Consider the following 17233-nt stretch of genomic DNA (forward strand, 5'->3'; position numbering starts at 1 on the left):
TTCTGTGCCTTGCTTCTTTTTACAAAGCCTTTTTCTACTTGTGATGTACTACTAAAAGTCTCCACCTGAAGACAGGTTGTTTTTTTTTTCCTTCAGGGTGGGCACACTCTTAATTTTGAAAGTTGAAATAATAACATAGAGTTGTTATCTTTGCTTTTTCCTTTATAATTTCAGCTCATGCTCAATCATTGAAAAACTAAGATTCAGATCCCTACTCTGCTGATGGAGAGCTCAACCCCACCTTCTCCACATCCTAGATAAATCCTTTCTCTACCAGGCTGGGTTCAGATGCTCCTTCCTTCTATTTCTGGAGTTGTGGCAGTATACAATTCTGCCATTTGTTCGTTTGTCTGCATGACTCGTAGCCCCATGGTTAGATTACCTTTTCAGAGAAGGGAGATGTGGATTTGAGCCTCCATCAGGTTCAGGACAAAAGATGGACTAAGTCCCAGGTCCTGGTGAGTGTCCTAGCATTTGTATAATTTGACACAGAGTGGGTGATACCGTCATCTTTGCCTTTGGAAGTACATAAAGAAAAATTACAAAGCCTGTTTGCTATTTTTATGGAACCTCACTTTATTGCAATTTGTCTTATTTTTACATCAACTACTGGATTGGGATCTTTGTGGAGGTGAAGCAGATGGGAGGTATCAGGTTATGGTTGGTGTGACCCTTGGGATATGTATGTTAGGTCAATCCTCATAAAGCAAATTAAAACCAAACAAGAAGGAATTGGCAAGTCTGTGTGATTTTGGGGGTAGGGTACATAAAGCAGACTTGCTCTTGCAGTGTTGGATACAGAGCCACATATTCATTCTCAACACTGCTTCCACCCCAGGCCCTTTTAGGTAGAAAGAAAACAGATCAGCTCTGGAGGAAGTGTTCTGTTGTTCTTTCTCTTCACATGCACATCTCCAGTGTGTCTGTGGCACTTGGCACATTGCAGTCTGTCATCATTCCACAACTTGGCTTCCTGTGGTGTGAAATCATTAGCTGATTTAGGCTTGTCAGGATTGGCTCTGCCCCGTGGTGCAGTGGGAAGACATCCCTGTAGAGATGAGTTCAAAAGCAGTGCTGCCACCTAGACAGCAGATGCCACATCAAGTGGCACTGGCAAATTAGGACACAGACTTTTCTCTCCTCTGACCATCTTAGCAAAACTTTCAAGGTATCTCTATTATATTGTCAATTTCTTGTGAATCTTTCTGGAAACAAAATTTGCTTGGGGGCCCCTACATTCCTTAAATTTGTGTATTCTATATGTTGTTGTCATAAGTTCTTATATGGGTGTGGCAGTTTAATGAAGATGTGGTGAGGAGGTAATGGGCGAAACATTTATTTCAAAAGGCAGTAAGAAATGCTGTAAGATGATCTCCTGTCTTTCATTAGATTCTAGTGTGTTATTTATCAGTGAAAATGCCATTGCAGAACAGGTTCATACAGGAAATGAAACTTCAGCAAAAGTAGATGGCAGATAAAATCAACATTCAATTCAGCTCACTCTATGTAAAAGGAAAATATCCACATCATTTTGAACTCAGGGACATGTAAAATCTTTGCTGGTTTGGGGTTTAAATTAACACCTATCTAAAACAGCTGTTAATATGCTTTAGTGGTTCCATGTACTAAAACTAAATTTATCTTCTAATTAAATGAGATAGTAAAAACCTAGCATTTAATCTATCTTAATGAATTCCTAAAGAAGGGGTAGTGTTTATTAGCCTCTTTTGACTTTGTTGTACTAAGAATGATAAAAGGAAAGGAATTTAAAACTGGTTAGTCTAAATGAGTGTTTTTTCATTTACAAGTACAATTGTAATAATCCTTATTTATTTCAAAGTAATTTTGAAGGTGATAGAAACAAGTTTTTAACCTTGGCAATTGGATAATCTCAAAAAGGGGTAATGATATAAAATTACCACTCCCTCCTCCAACACAAAGCAATTATTAAAATTTGTCAACCTGACATCTTGGGATTTTATCTGACTTCTTACTGCAGAGGCAGTGAACCTTACCAGAAAATTCAAATTAATAAAGAGGGCTTATTTTTGCTACCGAACTTGATGGTCAGCTGTCTACAGATAGAAAATCCATTTGAAAAGATTATAAAGTATGGTGATTTAGAAGATATGCACTTATTCCTTTCCTTTCAGCTTGATTAGCCTTTTATGCCTCACAATAGTTTGTCTGAAAGAATTGGCAAATTTGAGGGAGTTTACTCAGCATTTTGAATTTATAACAAAAGCCCACGACATGGAAAGCCCATCTTGGTTTGCTGCAATGCCAACAGCTCCCAAAGCCATGAAATATAGTTCACCAAGATACAAAGGAACACAAAAAATCTTGAATCCTGAACATATTGAACACATCTGCAAACACTGAGTAATACAAAAAAAGAAAATCACTGGACTTTTAATGTCGAAAATGTGATGGGAGGAACCTATTTCCCCTCTCTCAACAGCACATCCATTCACTCCATCTGCTTTCCTCCCATCTCAAATCAGCATTACTGTTCTACAGGATATAAGCTGTTTTTCACCTCTCTGAGTCTCTTGGCTCTTCCACAAGTGTTATTAATGTTGGGAGTCATGCTGATTTCATCCCATTCCTAGTAGTAAACACCACAGATTTTGTCTCATCAACACAGGGCTATCCCTGTACTTGCAAATACAACAGTGCCAGGAACCTTGCTTCAATCCTCTCTGGCCAGCTGGCATGGTCTAGTCTTGTTCTTACAACTGAAGGCTCATAAACAAGTTTGCTACATCCCAGCTAACTATTGGGAAATAGTGCATGGCTTTTCTAACTCTGGGCCTAAGCTGAGGATCTGTTTGGGAACTGGCCAGGGCCTCATACCAGGGACTGTTTCACTTCTTTAACAACAGAGAAGGCAAAATCACAATGTCAGCGTTGGTCTGCCAGTAGAGACAACCAGGTGGATTTCTTTTTAAGATCTTCCTGGATCTCTTTCTGGATCCATAGTCTTCTGGAGCTGGTGGGAAACCTTCTTGTGGGGAACCTCCATCTCTCTGCTCCCAGCCCAGGAAGTAGCAGTAAAAGGACAGGGGGGACCCCTTAAAAAATATTTCTTCAGTATCCTTGTCCTGACTGTGGAAAAGGGAGAGAAGTCTGACTTTTGTTGTACAGGGACAGTGTTACTTCTTTTCTACAGACAGTGTCTTTATTGTCTGTCCCTTTTGGGAAGTCAAAATTTTAAAATTTCTCAGTTAATTTTTAGAAGATTCATTTCAACTAACACCTTTGACAATCTGGTAAAATCTTACATGTTTCCTAGTAAAAGATACTATTTATTTATTTCAGAAAAAGCAGGTTAACAGCCTGATATTTCCAACCCAATGCAAAGAGAGCATTATGAGAGCTGAGGCAGCACTTAAGTCCCACACAAATCTGACTCCCTGAGATTTATTTCTGTAAACTGACAGCCACAAACTCCAAATAGTGAAACTGAAGTGAAAAAAAAAAAAAAAATCCTCTATTACAGAATATCTTGCATAATATTAAGCTTCAAAGATTTCCATTTCTAATTTTATCGTAGCTTTTTTTTTTTTTTTTTACTTTTTGTCACACAGCAATAAGGGCAGAGTTGCCACATCCTTGCATCTTGTGATGTGGTATGTAAGTCAGCTGAGTCCTAGTGTGAAAAAGAAAACAAAGCGTTTCTAGTTTGCCCCAAACACTTCTTTTAATTGTAGTACATTTAATTCATCGTGGGCCTGTCAGATTTCAGACAACGGAATAAACAGGCTTTCAGAGATGCTGATGGCTCCAAGCATGACTTTTTTTTTATATTGAAACAGTTTTTAGTTCCGTTTGTTTGCTACACAGTATTTTCTTCAGTGTTATTTTTATGCTGAACTGAGACTTGGCAGTGTTTTCCATTGGAATGTTACACTGTCATGTAAGGTCAAAAGGGAAAATGCCACTCGGTGTTTCCCAGTGATTGTACACATGTAACATTTCCTTTCATTGAACTCAGCTTTTATTTCTGAGAATAGCTGTTATTTTAGCTTGCATCACTGCAGATATTATTAGTCATAAACCTATGCAGCTATTTGTCTTATGTTCAATAGTCAAAGAAATCCTTCCTTCCTTCCTTCCTTCCTTCCTTCCTTCCTTCCTTCCCATGGAAAATTCATTCTTTTATCTGTAAACTCTTTACAGATACAACACTTTAGTACAAATCTATTATAGTCTCTAGACCGCTAGAATCCCTCCAAGTAGAGTCTAGAAGCTTTTAGAGAAGGAGAGGATTGGATTCATTCATTCTTTGATTTATTTTGAATCACAGCCTTTTGAATGACAGAAATGCAATGCCCATTACCTTGGAGAGGGACACATCTGCAAATCTGTTAAATAACAGAGTATTGCTTGCACAAGTTGTAATTTAAAGGTTGAAAAACCTTGCATCATCCCTGAAATATAAAACCACAGATGCTGTTTCCCAACACTGCATTTTACAAAGCTCTGAGCCAACTCTTTAAGTAAGCCCTTATGTAGTCCTGTTCAGTCCTTTTGAAGAGAAATTAAGGGTATCTTTTTTATTTCAGTATGAATTAATCTGAATGGAGACAAATTAAGAATATATCTCTTTTGTTCTGTTTGATTGCTGGAATGTCAGTGGAAAATGAAACTTCTTCATTACAAAATAATTTCCCTTTCACACATGACCTTGTCTGAATACATTTTTAAGCACTTTGCACTTACCTAGTGCTATATTACCATAGGTCTCTAGCTGCAATAGCTTGTGGGTTTATATCAGAGGTGAGATGTCATAGGACTCCAACTCTCTATGATAATTGTGAGGGTTTTAATTATTTCTGAAATGTCCTTTAAATCCCATTAGAGACGGAGGTCCAGCTACAAAATCGAGTCACACATCTCAATTCGTGATAAATGATCTTGATATGATTACTCTGCTGTTCAAACTCTTGCAAGCCAAGCAACTTTGCTGCAGGAATGTCATTAACCACAAGTAAAGGAGGCTTGATTATCGTTTCTACTATATTAAGGTTTCATGTTTATACCAAGCAAACTCTCCAGTGAGTTTCAGTGAAGCACAGTGCACTTGGAATGGCTCAGTAAATACCCCTGTATGGCTCAGTAAATACCCCTGTATGAACATCAGCTCTGGTTTTACAAGCAGTGTGTTAGCATGGCAGTGGGCAGAGTATTCCCACCTCCAAGGGAGGGCCAATTCCCATAAGTGTAGTGCTACATTAAAACTGCATTGCAGATGTGTGTTAGCATGGCAGTGGTCGAGGGTGAGTATTCCCACCTCCAAAGGAGGGCCAATTCCCATAAGTGTAGTGCTACATTAAAACTGCATTGCATTGCAATTGGGCTAAAGCAAGCTGCAATATCTTCACACAGCAATGCGTTTCAGGTACATTCACACCCAGATACATGCAGCAGATAGAAACTTCTCATCTCCAAAAGTGTATTTACACTACAACATTGGTGAACCTTGTGTTTATCCCAGGTTCCAACACCTTGTATTGCAGATGTGTTACTTTAGTCTGATGTGGAGCAGGGTGGCTCCAGCCGGGGGATGGTGGATGTAACTGTGAACTGCTTTGCACTGGAGTCCATATTATATAAAATGGATATGGACTATGCAATACAGGAACCTTCATGATTTGATTGGGGTAAGGAAGACAGAAAAAACAAGTCCTCCCCCACGTTATAAAAAAGCTGTCCTTTGTTTGAAATAGTCCTGGATCAAACACCAATTTCTGCATGATGTGGTCATTTTATTTTTCTCTCCTCTGCCAAAAAGAATCTATTTTTTGTTTAGGTAAAAGTGTGAGATGGGTGGTCAGAAATACCTTGACTATTGAACAACTTACAAATTGAATACAAATAACTTTCACTGATTTGGATGGCAAAAGCCTCAAACTTCTAAAATTTAGCTTAAAACTGGAAATCAGCTTCTCTGTTGCTACACTTTGCAGTGAAGTCATAATTGTGTGTTTGACATTAGTCTGTTGCCATGGATAGTAGGAATCAGGGTAGGATGTGATGACATTAAAAGGTCACTTCAATCTCTAATAGCTATGGTTCTGGAAATGACTAATGGCATTGTGCTGCTACAAATGTAGAGCTGGAGCAACATGATGAACTGTAACTGACTCTTGTATAAGCATAAATACCTCTGAGATTTAGAAGAAAGGATGACAAAGCCCTATTAAAAAGTGAATGGGTTTATTTTTCATCTTGCTCCTTTCTGAAAGAGATTGCATACCTGGTCATTGGAGAGAGTAATTTATTTGGTACAAAAATGTAATGGCAAAATGGGTGTATCAATAAATGTTATTTCTGGTATAAATCTATGATTGTACTTGAACAATTAACTCTGGATAATTATTTACAGGGGATTTACTTGGACCAATAAACATCACTATTTTGGTATCTCAGAAATTTCAAGACTCTTTTAAGATGTGGCTCTTCTCATCTGATCATAGCAAATAAAGGATAATGTTTATTTTCAGAGGAAATATTTGAAGTGTCTAACTGAAACCACGGAGTTCCTGCTTGATTTGGAACAGTTGGGCTTGATCTGGCAGAAGAACATGACCGAGTCATTCTGAATTGTTAGCAAAGTCCCGGTGATGATGTCAGAAAATCTTTAGGGGGTGGGAAAGAGATGGAGCACAGATTTCTACTACAGAAAAACTGTTAAAACAAAAATGAACTCAGCATATGTAAATTGTGAAGGCTGTTTTGTAGAACTTTTGTGATGCTCTAATATAATCTTTTTATTTACTCATGCAGTTTATCAGGACATTTAAAAAAAACCAAATATATATATAAATCAAAGTCTTTCCACCATCCCTCTCCCTTTTAAAAATATTTTCTTCCACTTCCCTTCCCTTCTATTCCCTTTCTCCCTCTTTCACTTCCTCCCTTCTTCCTTCTCTAAATTTTTTTATTGAAGGCATTCTATAATCTGTCCTTCTATTAAGCTGGCCATTTTACCACTTAGTAGTGTAACCATTTTCCATCTGTGATGTATTTATTAATCATTCAGTGTTGCCACATGTTTCATTGCACATTTTGCATTCCTGAGAGCTGTTTGTAGGTGGTTTCCTGTGTTTGCAAATCTGGGCAATCCAGCCCAAGCTGCTATTCACTGCTGCTGAGAAAAGGGGGAATCTCCTGGTCGTTTGCAGAGGCAGTTGCACTTTGCCTGCAGCAGGAGAATAACCAAAGGAAGAGTAAATCCTTGCTTTAATCTTGAGTGCAGAGGTAATTTTTTCTCCAGTATTAAGTTTCCTTCTGAGGATGCACAACTGCACCATTGGAGCATCTGTCTTGTGTCTTGGTACATGCTAGACATGATCAAAGCAGCAGCTTTTGTTTAAAGAAATGGAAAAGCAGGGTTGCAGAATATCCAGGGCTGGGTACAAAACCACAAATCAAGGAAGAATCATAAGAACCAAACTATATTAAATGTATTTTTTTCAGCAGTTTTCCAGTATGCAAAATGACAAGGTAGGTCAGGTGACATAGTTCTGAAATAGTTCAGTCACTTGTATAGGGCATGTAGATTTGGGCATGTAGATTTTTTTTGCTATCCATTTTTCAGTTCTGTAGATAGTCAGTCTAGCCATTAAAATAGTGTTGCTATTTTCCATGGCAGTGAGAAGCAACATTTTTTTACTAATATTTTTTGTTACTTATGAGACAAATTTAAACTCTTCTATTAAATGACAATGAATAAACCTAGGCATCTGTTAATGAGAAAAAGATTCTCAAAATGAAGCTGATTTCATTCATACTCATACTACTTTTATACAAACATAAAATTGTGTCAAGCAAAGCATTTCCGTAGTATTTCTATAATTAATAAATTAATTTAATGTCATCAGTACAGAGAAGGCAGACATTCTCAATACACAAATAATCATTGAATACATATTTTAGGCACCTAGTTCTTTTCAGGAACTTGAGCTCTCAAGTATTGCTTGTGAGTAATCATCAGTATCAGTAATCTCCACGAGATTTATTAATGCCTTGCTAAAAAGCACTGGTGTAACTGTCCAGCACTGTTTTCCTTTTCATATAGGGAGATGAAAATCCCAAGCTCTGTCATCATCACCTGGCTTGCATCCAATAATTCGAAATTAATTTAAGTAATCAAGAACTGGGCGTGAACTTCTCTTAAATATCAGGAGAGTAGGTAATAAAATAAAACCAATCAGTCAAATTGTAGCAGCTCTTTACTGTGTCCTCGTGGGAGGAGAGGGTGAGATCACCGGTTCTGTGAAGCTGAAGTGACCAGCTGACTTCTTTGTCTGCTCGCCTGCGTGCGCTCCTCTGGCACAGCAAGAGACAGGCATTGCTCCCTGCTACCTGGGCTCTCCCATGGAACCCTCTGCACAGTGCAGCTCAGGGACCTGGTGACAGTTCATGTCTCCATAATTTTATTTTTTCTTACGTCTCACCTGTAGAAAGAAACAGGTTAATTAATGGGAAGAGTGATGCACAGCTTTGCTTCTCACTGTTATGACTCTGAGCAAGGCCCCGTGAGAGCACTGGGAGTAATTATGTTATATTTCCTTCTGGTTTAGCTACCAGGCCTGGATTTGTTCACAGCAGATTTTACAAGAATTTCTTGCCGTCTTTAAGACTGGCATTTGTCCTCTATGTCTTGGAATACTTTAGGATGTTTAAAATTTGTGTCATTTCAATTCTGAAGAACAGATTTGCTGAGCTACCTTCTATGAATGAAACAATTGTACCTCTGGGTGTTTTCAATTTTTTTCTCTTAAAGTTTCATGTGTCCATACTGCATTGTAATGGATGACATGATTTTGTGATTTCTTTATTCAAGACCAAAAGCAGTTGATTTCAATTTATATATAATGTGTATTTTTATTATTTGTCTTCTCTAGAGTGATAGAAGGTACAGAACAGTACAGTTAACACAAAATACTACAAACTAAATTCTTAAAATACAAGTTATACTTCTATATATTGTGTGTAGTAAGATAAGACTTCCTTTTTCATTTGCCAAATAGGCTTCTATTTAAAGCACAGCTATGAGAAGATATGCTATCAGTCAAAATTCAGCTTGGTTTTGAATTGTTAATCTAAAAACCATCTAAATGAATTAGTCTAAATAAAACAATGAAAGAGGAGTTGTGTCTACTTGTTTCTGAAAGTCTGTTGTAATTTCCCGTACTTTGAGGAAGCACCAGTTGAGAATTCCTCAATAGTTCCTGTAATTTCAGCTGGAAAGGAAAATATTTTTAAAGATCTCCAGTTAGAAACTGCAGAGAGGGACTTAATACACTGTAGTTACTCTGAATTAAGATTAAAATGTTGCTTGATAGACCCTGGCTTTTTTTAGTAGCAATTATTCTGAGTGCATGATAATACTTGTAAGTAACTGTGTGTGCTTTAAGCTCTCCACTCCTTGATATGCTCTTGAACTTGTGCCATTTTGTACGGGTCACTGAATCAAAGGTTTTGATGGGGTGACAGAGGACTGACATTATAAAATTAACACGTCCTGAATTACTATTCAAGAAACACAGAATCACAGACAGTGTATATTTTTAGAGTTACACTCATTGTTGACTGACATTAAATACACTCTTGTCATATTAAAATGCTGTTAGGGCTGCTACTTAATAATTCACTGTGATGTTATGATGGCATATGCTAAATATTCCAAGAAATTTTCAGTTGTGAACTAGTTCAATAAGAAAGGGTTGTATCAACCTAATGTATTATTATATAAATGGTATTTTCAGTGCTGTTCACTGGGTATTGTCAGATACTGGTCTATTTGGTTGCATAATATCATTACAGTTTATGATATCCAAGACTCCTAAGAGAAATTTGATGCAGAGACAATTAAACACGAGTACGTTAATGCATGTGCACACCTGTGTATGCAGAGCTCATAACTAATTGCTTTCAGTACATTTTAGTTACCAAGAAGAAGACCAGCATCCAAAAGCTAAGCAAGCCACACAGATAAACTCCTTTTTGCTTTAGGTAAGTCTTCAACTTCTAAATATGCCTTACAAGCAACTCTGCATCTAAGATGCTTGCTTACGTTTTAATCAAGTGCTGTCAAACATTTTGTTGGCCAAAGGAGAGATTAACCTATAGCTGTTTACTCAAAGATCCAATGGCAAATAAATTTTACAGTGTTAAGGGATGATGGAAAATTATCTGAGAACCATTTGGGAGTTCTTTCATGCCCTGCCAGTTTGATGACCTAATGAGCAAATATTTTTATGCCCTGTATATGGATTCTGCAAATATCTGGTTTGTAGATTTAGCATCACTGCAAGGATCCAGTTTTCTGCTATCTGTGATAAATGTATACTACAGTGGCTGATAAATTAAATTATCCACATTATCTTACAAAAATGCATTCTAATATAAACAAAACTCAGAGCAGTTCACTGGCCTTTACAGGATGTCAATGGCCTTTACAGGATGTCAGAGTAAAGATCAAAGGATTCTTTTTAATCCTAAAATATTTTAGGGACAAAAATGCACAGATTCATAAGTGGATAAGTAAGTGATATAAGCAGCCACTCCTGGAGGAATCCTGACTTCACTGGAGTCAGTCTTCTTATTTCTTTCTGTCTTCTTTTCTCCTTGAATTTTCTTAATAGACATTCTGAAAACTGTATTTATATCTGTTTGTTCTGCTTATTTGAGCAGGTTCTGAAATGAACTCACTAGCACAGGTAGCAGGATTAGGCAGAGACTGCAAAGAATATAGCCATGTATGTCTGTTTCTGTCTATGACCACCTTATTTCTAAACATTTGAAACACAAATTCCTGATGCCCTCCCCTGCAAAAGCACAGTAGCAGTTTGTCTACTGAATATATTTATATTTGTTTAACATTCCATATATGAAATTCCATTTTTACTGTGTCGATTAGTAGCTTCAATGAATAAATACAGCTTACTGATGGTCACCTGCTTCAAATCCAGTCTGCCTGGAGAAGATATTCTACACTGCCGAGACTTGTGTGGCACGTGTGATATTAAACCCAGGAAAGCAATTGCTATCCTCCTGATGTGTAGCATAAAGACATACTCTAGAGAGCTCAGCTGAATGATTCTTGCTTTAACACAGCTACGCACCTAGGAAAAAAAAAAAAAATTAGTGTGTTAATATTCCAGATAACAGTATTAGCTGGAATTTCACTTGATCAAAGCAAACAAGAATATAAAAGCAGCCTGTTTGAGGAAAAGGACAGGGAAATTTTTCATGAGGGGTTTTCTGGTAGAAAATACTGGCTCCAGATGGAGGAGATTTAAAGAAGTGGCCAGAACAGTACAATGGAGAGGAAAAAAATGGGTTCTGTGGGAAGTCTCCTCCAAAGTGATGTGCAGAGTCTTGAGGCAATGCCATTATTCTGTGGAGATCAATGGGACTTTTCTCGTGGCTTTAGAGCAGCCAGGATCTCACTTTTGATGCTTATCGCTCATGCTTGACCTTGCAGGCAAGGAACTCATTGCAATTTCAAGTGCCTCAAAAAAGAACCTGTGCCACATGACTGCTGGGCTGAGTATGAAGCCAGTCTTTATGTGTCAGAAGGGCAGAGATACACTTAATGCAGCTGAAGTGCTTTAAAGTCAGATTTCTGTATCAGATCACTGTGTTTACAGAGCAGGAGGAAAGCTGGGCATGTCTGGAGTTATCCCACATGTTGACTCACAGCTCTCCTATTCAGAGCCAAAACCACTCCTAGTAACACTTCCAGTCACCAACAGCAACTGCCAGCCAGCAAAAGCAGGTAACAGCAGAGGTAAACTTCCAGTCTGCTTTAGCCTGAAAACTTGGTGGAAAAGGGATTTTAGCTGTTGGAAGTAACTGGAGGCACATCAGGCATCCTCTATCCAGCGGTCAAGTCTTCAAAGGCCTTGTGAGCAGTGGAAGTTTTTGCATCTGGAAGACTCTCCTGAGCTACAGTCTTCAGCGCCAGAATTGGTAAGTCTGTGTTGTAGCAATAAGCTTACCTAAGGAACTTAAAATGGAAATTAATTTGAAATAAAAAAAGAACATATGTGTTTGACTTGCAGTGTTTTCCATATAATCTCTGTTTAATTTCCAAGTAGAATTTCCCCTGTACTCCTGCCATCTGTAATGTGGGTTCTGACTGTCCTGAAAAGTACTTTTCCCCATCTTATTTCAGAACCAGTACATGAATTCTTTAAGCTGCCGTCATGAAACTGTTCAGTCATGTAGCTAGACTACTAAAAAGTCCCATTGATACAAAATCCAGTCTCTAAATACTTAGCAGATTTGGAAAAATATGATAAATTGAATGCATGCCAGTATCTTCTGACACTATTTCAAGCAGAGATGTTAGTGAATGTATACAAGAACCTCTTAAAGATGTCTTTAACAATTCCTGTACTTTATTTAGGAATTCATCACTTTTCAGTTGTAAGTGAAGGATATGTGACACTCTTTTATTATACTGCAAGGAAATTTTAATGCTATTTAATGTGTGTCTTCTCTAAAAGATAACCATAATTATAAGGATTGGGATGACCACCTCATGAGGGACAAAGAACTAAGCTAGACACTATTTGTCCTAAGTAATTTAATTAGTTTTTAAACTATTTTCAAAAATCTTTGAGGAAATATACAGTATCCCACTGCCAGGTGTAATTTAATGGCAACTGGCACTGAATTCCTCAAAACCTTTCCAGAATCTAAGGTTATACTTTATAATTGCATTTATATCTTGACCTATCTAACCTTCATTTCACATATCATGCACAAACTTCCTTCAGGATTGTGGACAGTAGGTTTATGCACCTATCTGATATTAGCTCTGAGTTTAGCTTAGCATTTGTTCCTACAGAGTTTAGAAAATGTGTTTGAAATAATTTAATCTAATTTATTGAATATATTTACCCAGTAGATAGAAGATTATATTTTCTTGGATCTAGAACAATAGTCTTAGTTACCCCCAAGCTTCAACAGGTTTCAAGTTCGGTTCAGATTTTGACTTGAATTCCATCAGTATGAATACTTGCTCTGGCATCTGAGTTGATTGACTAAGTCACCTCAGGCAATTGAAATCTGCTTCAGTTCATAAAATTGGCCTGAGATATGAGTTATCTGGCCTCTTCTTGGTTAAAAGGTGGGCATAGATGCAGAACTTGGGCAAACATGCATAATGATATTGAGCAGCTTATGGGTAATCACCAATGTTTTAGCTAAAGAAAAAAAAAACCAGAAGAATTTGGAAGAAGTGAAAATTAAACAGGGTAGCAGTCACAAATGAGACAACATGTCATGAACTCTAAATAAAACTAGAGATGTCCTTGCTATTGTACCAGCTTCTCAAGCCAGACCTTTGAAGCTCTGCAGACACTACTGAAAGGGTGAGGGATGACTAGGTCAGGCTCTTTTGAGACTGTATAAATCATGGCTATATCCTTTCAAATGGATGGTCTTACACCATTGATCTTGGAAGTAAGATAAGAAGGCCTGGATGTCCCATCCTGACCATGAATGCTTGGACCAGAACTGCTGTGGTGTGTCTCACTTTTGCTTTGTGGTTTCCAGTGCAATGCCACATCATTCCTCCTCATTTCTGGGAGCTTTTGCTGCAGTTGCATATGGACTTTTCTGTAGCCAAGTTTTCCACAAGCAACATAATATATAAAATATGGCTGCCATCCAAAGCTAAATATTGTTCCTGTTCTCTTTCCTGAAATGAAAAAAAAACAAAACCCAAACCAAAAAACATTATGATAGAGTCTCCTAGAACTGTCTGATAAAAGGAGCAAAATTAGGGTGACTTTTTTAGCTCTGTTTTTCTTGTTGCATAAGCAAGTGAAAGGAAAGCATTACATTTCTATTGTCACTATTTTGTTTGTTTAGAATCTATAACAAGGAAATGGCAGCAGACAAAAGCAGCAGTATATGTTCAACATAAAATTTTGCAAAACTGCAATAGCAATAGAGGAAAGATTGCTATGTGCCCATGGAAACATTTGAAGAATAGCCAACAGAAATGTATCTGAGCACTCTGAATAAAGGTATCCCAAAATTTAAAGCAAGAAAATGAAAAATCAATTTTAACAAGACTAAAGATAATATTTTCTCTTATTCGTGTGTGAAAGAGGATAGAATGATAGAAGCCCCCCAACAAAATGAAGTGGATTTCAACTGCCATTCCTCCCTTCTGGGATCTGTCACATTTGTTGAAAAAATCTCTTCCATTTGTTGTGTTGAAGGGTTGATAACGGGTCTTATTTTCACTGCTCTGTTTCCACCTAGTGCTCAAAGTACACATTGCACCAAGCTGTGCGTATGTTCTAGAACCCAATTTGGCAATTCGGTGTCGCTCTCTGTTTTCAGAGAATCTGCAGTACAAATAAGCAAGTGTAAGATTAAATATCACTTTTATAAAAAGCACCTGTTCCCAGAATAAAGTCTGTCAAGTGTCTGTATGGTCTTCGCTGCATGATCTGTGCAGAAAGAGGAGTTCTTTGGTTTAACTCTTGAAATCCCTCTTGTTGATTCATTTTTGGTGGTAGTTCTCTTGTTAACTGAAGACAAATGAATGCATGTGAATAAAAAAGACCACACTGCAGTAACTGAGAGACATTAATTTTGCTCACAGGCAAAAGTGTGTGCTCGGGATGCAGACTAGAAAGGATAGCTAAGACACCTGAAGGCTCTGGGCTGGACTCCTCTCGATAGTCTTTCCCCATATAGTTCAGGGTATAAAGCACCTTTCACAATTTATAACAATCATAACTTTTGAGTAACACAACTGGAGGATTCAAAAACTTGATGGTGTTGCAGGATGAAAAAGTGGAGAGATTTTGTGATGGACTATGAAATCTGTATTTTTTTCAGGTGGTTGAAAAGAGCTAAAGACACAGCTTGTGGATTTACCTTGTCAAAAGTAGCAGGAGGCTTATGGACAGATGCAAGCATACCCTGACAGGACAAGTGGTTTTTTAAATAATTTTCAGGTCCTAAGATAAATTTTTTATGATATATATGGTTATAAAAAGCAAAATAGCTAAATAACTCTGAGCTGTACCACAGGCACCATCTGAAAAACAGAGGATGGTTATTTCTCCTGGTGTCTGGCATGTGGGAAGATGGAACCTCTTGTTCCACAATTTGTGGTTTGAACATTTTCTTTAGGAAAAAGGCTTAAGCTCCTGCATTTCCCTTGTGCTTTTGCTTTGAGCAAAATATGGATGAGTTAATGCCCAGACTAAGAAACTGCAGCGTCCTTGATTTAGGAGAGCGTGGTAACCTCTGGTTTAACAGGTAGGAGGCAGCACAGCTGTGGCCACCTTTACCTGGGTAAAAGGAGTGTACCAATCACAAACGAAACAACATGTCATAAACTCTGAATAAAACAAGAGAGGCCCTTTTGTACTACACCAGCAGTGATAACATTTGTTTTATAATAAAGCTTCTGCATCTCCTCTGGTGTATTATGTGTCCAGCACTGACTGCTGCATTAAGCCTCCCTGTAGAGCACCAAACTCCTTTTAGGTCATCTGGATATTCCTCTCCCAGTTTAGATGTGAGACAGACACCAAGATATTTGCTTCAAGCCATGCAGATACCTCTACAGTGGCATGTATGTACGTCAGTAGGGAACTCCAAATGCAGTGATCTTCCTACAGAATTGACATTTTTCTGGGCAGAAGAAACAGGCAGGCTGAGGTTTTTTTACAGTTCCAGTTTTAGATTTAAATTTCATTTTACAGAACAACTTGTCTAATCTTTCAAAAGACTAAGTGCATAGGACTGTATAGGTCAGCATTTTTTCTAGCAGAACCTCCTTGTTAAAATACTGTATCTTTTTTACCACTGTGAACATTGCTATGAACTCTGAGCTACAGAATCATTCAAGTTTACACCAGTTTCTGTTTTGCAACCTTCTTACTTGAATAGCAAAATCAAAATTTATTTACAGTCAAATTCTCCTTATTTGTGAAATAATATTAATTAAATAGTGCTTTTAATGGAGAATGCACGGGGAGGTGTAAGTGAACAGTACTATTGTATTATGCTGTTGCTGCCTGAGCTCTGCATTCCTGAAAGAAAGTTTCCTGCACTGAAGCATAGGTTTGCTTTGGTTTGAGTCCTTAAATGATCTGGCAGGAAGTGTGAACTAGGGAAGGGATTGCTGTGGATGTAACTGCAATATAGAAGGCAGCCCTTAAAGAGGTCTGTGAGAAAGTCCCACCCCTCTGGAAGCAGCTGTTCTTGTCTTGGTTCATAGTAAGGTGAGGGGCTGTTTTATTCTCTACAGTTGCCCAGTCAGGTGAAGACTATCCAAGCCTTGTATTATTTCAGACAGAGTGTGTCTTTCCAAGGGGATGGAACATAAAACTTTTTTAGAGGAGGAAAACCTACTCCCTGTGTCTGAAAGCAACTATCAACTGGTGCAAGCAGAATAAATTATTTTTTGAAAGAATGGGAAGCCTCAGTATTATCCAATATAATTAAAATTAGTACTTTTACTTCTAAATAATCTTTTGTAATAACATGTTTAGGGTTTCTTGCCATATCATCCTTCAAGGAACTGCTCTTGGCAAAATAAAAGCTTATTTCCTTAGAGGACTGTATTTATGTAAATACTTAATAGATGATTAAATTAAATTAGCACTATGTCTCCTCTTCAGACTTGTCTATATAGTCCTGTCCTGTGATCTTTGCACTAATGAGTATTTGGATGAAAATATGGTTTGGGGTTTTTTTGAGAGAGAGAGTGTAGAAAATTAAATCAATTAAATAAATTATCACACTTAAAAATGGGGGGTAACTGTGCTTCAATATTCGTAACATTTCAATGGCAGTATCTTGGTTTGAATCACTCTATTCTGTTGCAAAGGGTGGTAGGAAGAAGTGCCCTTCTGCTTTTAATGTTTTCCTTTAGAGAGGCATGGACACATTAGATTATACCTACCCACCATCCAGGACAGTAATTTGTTTCTGACAGAGCCTGGAGGGAGATGCTTCAGAGGATGGTGCAATCAGAAGAAGGGCACTGCTCTTCCTCTAATATTAAAGTAATACATCTGTCCATACAGCTTGAGCAGCCTCCTGAAAATTCATCTTGTGGTGCCAGAAATAATGAATAAACCCTTCACAGATTTTTCTGTGTATTGCACTGAGTGATTCTGAGCTACAGCAGAAGCTCTCAAGTCTGATCCTTCCTTGAATCTTCAGTGTAACA

The 17233-nt window shown here is 37.7% G+C and overlaps 1 protein-coding gene across 1 annotated transcript in view; it reads left to right on the forward strand.

The window, feature by feature from the left end:
• Nucleotides 1–1107: 1107 nt before the first annotated feature.
• Nucleotides 1108–17233, forward strand: part of SCEL (sciellin) — an 86955-nt gene continuing 70829 nt past the window's right edge. The window contains exon 1 of the mRNA XM_041471252.1: nucleotides 1108–1168. The gene's annotated coding sequence lies outside the window, so the exon portion shown is untranslated. The remainder of the gene's footprint in view (nucleotides 1169–17233) is intronic.

This window comes from Pyrgilauda ruficollis, unplaced genomic scaffold (genome assembly GCF_017590135.1).
Source record: "Pyrgilauda ruficollis isolate IOZ18807 unplaced genomic scaffold, ASM1759013v1 scaffold26, whole genome shotgun sequence".
Classification (NCBI taxonomy): Eukaryota; Metazoa; Chordata; class Aves; order Passeriformes; family Passeridae; genus Pyrgilauda; species Pyrgilauda ruficollis.